A 5,742-nucleotide genomic window follows, 5' to 3' on the forward strand; every position below is an offset into this window, starting at 1 on the left:
TTCGTATATATATATATATATATATATATATATATATATATATATATATATATATATATATATATATATATATATATATATATATATATATATATATATATATATATATATATATATATATATATCACTTGTTTCGTGGTTACACTATTATATGCCCGTGTGGGGGTCTGTTGAATGGTATACTATATATACATGTTACATCTGGTCTTCAGCCTCAGCTTGTGGTCTGAAATCTGTGAAAAGAGATATATCATGTATAGTGAGAGCCTATATTAAGGTAAGTGACTCTTCAGGTTTGAAGTTGTGTCACCCACCTTGGACAGTTCTCGCTCGCAAGACACTATCACCGGGTCACCATCTGGAAAAGACCCGAGCCGGGACAAGACCGGCGAACCTACTACAATACAATACAATACCAAGACACTATACAAAATGCAGAAGAACAGTTACAGAGGAAGCTAGGAATATGAAACGACACTTTGCTCTATATAGAGCTGACTCATGGCTACATGGATCCAAGGGTTGTCCCAGTAGAGACTTGCACTTAGCTTTGTTTTCTCTAATGCTTTGGTAGGTATGTCTTGGTATCGCTGTTGCCTCACTCTTCTGGTACAACTGTGGTGTGTCTTGGTATCGCCGCTGCCTCACTCTGTTACAGTTGTGGTATGCCTTGGTATTGCTGCTGCCTCACTCTTCTGGTACAGTTGTGGTACACCTTGGTATCGCCGCTGCCTCACTCTGGTACAGTTGTGGTATGCCTTGATATCCCTGCTGCCTCACTCTTCTGGTACAGTTGGGGTACACCTTGGTATCCCTGCTGCCTCACTCTTCTGGTACAGTTGGGGTACACCTTGGTATCCCTGCTGCCTCACTCCTCTGGTACAGTTGGGGTACACCTTGGTATCCCTGCTGCCTCACTCTTCTGGTACAGTTGGGGTACACCTTGGTATCCCTGCTGCCTCACTCTTCTGGTACAGTTGGGGTACACCTTGGTATCCCTGCTGCCTCACTCTTCTGGTACAGTTGGGGTACACCTTGGTATCCCTGCTGCTTCACTCTTCTGGTACAGTTGGGGTACACCTTGGTATCGCTGGTGCCTCACTCTTCTGGTACAGTTGGGGTACACCTTGGTATCGCTGCTGCCTCACTCTTCTGGTACAGTTGGGGTACACCTTGGTATCCCTGCTGCCTCACTCTTCTGGTACAGTTGGGGTACACCTTGGTATCCCTACTGCCTCACTTTTCTGGTACAGTTGGGGTACACCTTGGTATCGCCGCTGCCTCACTCTTCTGGTACAGTTGGGGTACACCTTGGTATCCCTGCTGCCTCACTCTTCTGGTACAGTTGGGGTACACCTTGGTATCCCTACTGCCTCACTCTTCTGGTACAGTTGGGGTACACCTTGGTATCGCTGGTGCCTCACTCTTCTGGTACAGTTGGGGTGCACCTTGGTATCGCTGGTGCCTCACTCTTCTGGTACAGTTGGGGTACACCTTGGTATCGCTGGTGCCTCACTCTTCTGGTACAGTTGGGGTACACCTTGGTATCCCTGCTGCCTCACTCTTCTGGTACAGTTGGGGTACACCTTGGTATCCCTGCTGCCTCACTCTTCTGGTACAGTTGGGGTACACCTTGGTATCGCCGCTGCCTCACTCTTCTGGTACAGTTGGGGTACACCTTGGTATCCCTGCTGCCTCACTCTTCTGGTACAGTTGGGGTACACCTTGGTATCCCTGCTGCCTCACTCTTCTGGTACAGTTGGGGTACACCTTGGTATCCCTGCTGCCTCACTCTTCTGGTACAGTTGGGGTACACCTTGGTATCGCTGGTGCCTCACTCTTCTGGTACAGTTGGGGTACACCTTGGTATCGCTGGTGCCTCACTCTTCTGGTACAGTTGGGGTACACCTTGGTATCGCTGGTGCCTCACTCTTCTGGTACAGTTGGGGTACACCTTGGTATCGCTGGTGCCTCACTCTTCTGGTACAGTTGGGGTACACCTTGGTATCCCTGCTGCCTCACTCTTCTGGTACAGTTGGGGTACACCTTGGTATCCCTGCTGCCTCACTCTTCTGGTACAGTTGGGGTACACCTTGGTATCCCTGCTGCCTCACTCTTCTGGTACAGTTGGGGTACACCTTGGTATCGCTGGTGCCTCACTCTTCTGGTACAGTTGGGGTACACCTTGGTATCCCTGCTGCCTCACTCTTCTGGTACAGTTGGGGTACACCTTGGTATCCCTGCTGCCTCACTCTTCTGGTACAGTTGGGGTACACCTTGGTATCGCTGGTGCCTCACTCTTCTGGTACAGTTGGGGTACACCTTGGTATCGCTGGTGCCTCACTCTTCTGGTACAGTTGGGGTACACCTTGGTATCGCTGGTGCCTCACTCTTCTGGTACAGTTGGGGTACACCTTGGTATCGCTGGTGCCTCACTCTTCTGGTACAGTTGGGGTACACCTTGGTATCCCTGCTGCCTCACTCCTCTGGTACAGTTGGGGTACACCTTGGTATCGCCGCTGCCTCACTCTTCTGGTACAGTTGGGGTACACCTTGGTATCCCTGCTGCCTCACTCTTCTGGTACAGTTGGGGTACACCTTGGTATCCCTGCTGCCTCACTCTTCTGGTACAGTTGGGGTACACCTTGGTATCGCCGCTGCCTCACTCTTCTGGTACAGTTGGGGTACACCTTGGTATCCCTGCTGCCTCACTCTTCTGGTACAGTTGGGGTGCACCTTGGTATCGCTGGTGCCTCACTCTTCTGGTACAGTTGGGGTGCACCTTGGTATCGCTGGTGCCTCACTCTTCTGGTACAGTTGGGGTGCACCTTGGTATCCCTGCTGCCTCACTCTTCTGGTACAGTTGGGGTGCACCTTGGTATCGCTGGTGCCTCACTCTTCTGGTACAGTTGGGGTGCACCTTGGTATCGCTGGTGCCTCACTCTTCTGGTACAGTTGGGGTGCACCTTGGTATCCCTGCTGCCTCACTCTTCTGGTACAGTTGGGGTACACCTTGGTATCGCTGGTGCCTCACTCTTCTGGTACAGTTGGGGTACACCTTGGTATCCCTGCTGCCTCACTCTTCTGGTACAGTTGGGGTACACCTTGGTATCACTCCTGCTGTACACCTCACTCTTCTGGTACAGTTGGGGTACACCTTGTGCCTCATCGCTTGGTATCGCTGCCTCACTCTTCTGGTACAGTTGGGGTACACCTTGGTATCGCTGGTGCCTCACTCTTCTGGTACAGTTGGGGTACACCTTGGTATCCCTGCTGCCTCACTCTTCTGGTACAGTTGGGGTACACCTTGGTATCGCTGGTGCCTCACTCTTCTGGTACAGTTGGGGTACACCTTGGTATCCCTGCTGCCTCACTCTTCTGGTACAGTTGGGGTACACCTTGGTATCCCTGCTGCCTCACTCTTCTGGTACAGTTGGGGTACACCTTGGTATCGCTGCTGCCTCATTTTGATACAGTTCCATTATGCAAATCACAGAGTTTTAGGAGATAGAGTGGCAGTAGTATATATACAAAAAATGATATTTATATATGCAGTAAAGTCTGCATTCGAAACTACCGCCGTAGAATATAAATGCAGATTTGACACAGATTCAAGTATTATTATTATAGTTATTATTATTATTATTATTATTATTATTATTATTATTATTATTATTATTATTATTATTATTATTATTATTATTATTATTATTATTATTATTATTATTATTATTATTATTATTATTGTTGTTGTTGTTGTTGTTGTTATTATTATTATCATTATAATTATTACTATTATTATTATTAGTATTATTATTATTATTATTATTATTATTATTATTATTATTATTATTATTATTATTATTATTATTATTATTATTATTATTCATTATAATTCATTATTATTATTATTATTATTATTATTATTATTATTATTATTATTATTATTATTATTATTATTATTATTATTATTATTATTATTATTATTATTATTATTATTATTATTATTATTATTATTATTATTATTATTATTATTATTAAAAATATAGAATAGTATGGGTTTTCGATAAGTCTCACCTTAATTCAACGAGGTCTACAACAGATCCCTTCAAGAGATGACCGGAAACTAGACACTGGGATGCGTCTGGAAAATCTCTGACAAAACGAGTTCTCATTCTCTCTTTCTTCTTCTTCTTTCCACCTATTGCCTCATTCAGTCCCTTTCTGTCGTAACCTGCTCTTCTTCCCGTATATTAAAAATTGGAATAAAATACCAGCAGATTGATCATTAAGACACATGTGCAACCGTTGGTTTCTTCAGTCCAATACAGAGGCAGCCGGTGTAGTAGTGAAATGAAGGGGAGGTTATCAGTCCCTCGGTTCGATGAAGAGTTCAGCTGAACTCTTGTCTAGGCTGAGGGACTGATAACCTCAAATACCATTTCTCATCAACTTTATTTCACTTCTATACCTGACTCCTCTGTATTTGACTGAAGAAGCCTATTGCACATATGTCTTACTCATTAATTCTTCCCTCCACATTCTTACCATAATCTACGGTAGATGTTTCTCAGCATCCTTAAGGAAACAGTAGCGTTCCACAGGAAAATGAGTAAGTAATGGAAAGATCCTGAGGAATTCCAAGCGATTGGGAACGATGATTGTAAAGATAATCCAAACACGAAAATCTTCGCCAATCACTCATGATATTCAGAGAAACAACGATGAGTATGTGAAATATAAATATATGTGTGTTGGAGAAACTGGAGAAGAGGCCAGGAGGCCAGGAGGTTAGGAGGCCAGGAGGCCAGGAGGCCAGGAGGCCAGGAGGCCAGGAGGCCAGGAGGCCAGGAGGCCAGGAGGCCAGGAGGTCAGGAGGTCAGGAGGTCAGGAGGTCAGGAGGCCAGGAGGTCAGGAGGCCAGGCGGTCAGGAGGCCAGGAGGCCAGGAGGTCAGGAGGTCAGGAGGTCAGGAGGTCAGGAGGCCAGGAGGTCAGGAGGCCAGGAGGTCAGGAGGCCAGGAGGTCAGGAGGCCAGGAGGCCAGGAGGCCAGGAGGCCAGGAGGTCAGGAGGCCAGGAGGTCAGGAGGCCAGGAGGCCAGGAGGCCAGGAGGCCAGGAGGCCAGGAGGTCAGGAGGCCAGGAGGTCAGGAGGCCAGGAGGCCAGGAGGCCAGGAGGTCAGGAGGCCAGGAGGTCAGGAGGCCAGGAGGTCAGGAGGCCAGGAGGTCAGGAGGCCAGGAGGCCAGGAGGTCAGGAGGCCAGGAGGCCAGGCGGCCAGGAGGTCAGGAGGTCAGGAGGTCAGGAGGCCAGGAGGCCAGGAGGCCAGGAGGTCAGGAGGTCAGGAGGCCAGGAGGCCAGGAGGCCAGGAGGCCAGGAGGCCAGGAGGCCAGGAGGCCAAGAGACCAGGAGGCCAGGAGGCCAGGAGGCCAGGAGGCCAGGAGGTCAGGAGGCCAGGAGGCCAGGAGGTCAGGAGGCCAGGAGGCCAGGAGGTCAGGAGGCCAGGAGGCCAGGAGGCCAGGAGGCCAGGAGGCCAAGAGGCCAGGAGGCCAGGAGGCCAGGAGGCCAGGAGGCCAGGAGGCCAGGAGGTCAGGAGGCCAGGAGGCCAGGAGGCCAGGAGGCCAGGAGGTCAGGAGGCCAGGAGGCCAGGAGGCCAGGAGGCCAGGAGGCCAGGAGGCCAGGAGGCCAGGAGGCCAGGAGGCCAGGAGGCCAGGAGGCCAGGAGGCCAGGAGGTCAGGAGGTCAGGAG

This window comes from Cherax quadricarinatus, chromosome 29 (genome assembly GCF_038502225.1).
Source record: "Cherax quadricarinatus isolate ZL_2023a chromosome 29, ASM3850222v1, whole genome shotgun sequence".
Classification (NCBI taxonomy): Eukaryota; Metazoa; Arthropoda; class Malacostraca; order Decapoda; family Parastacidae; genus Cherax; species Cherax quadricarinatus.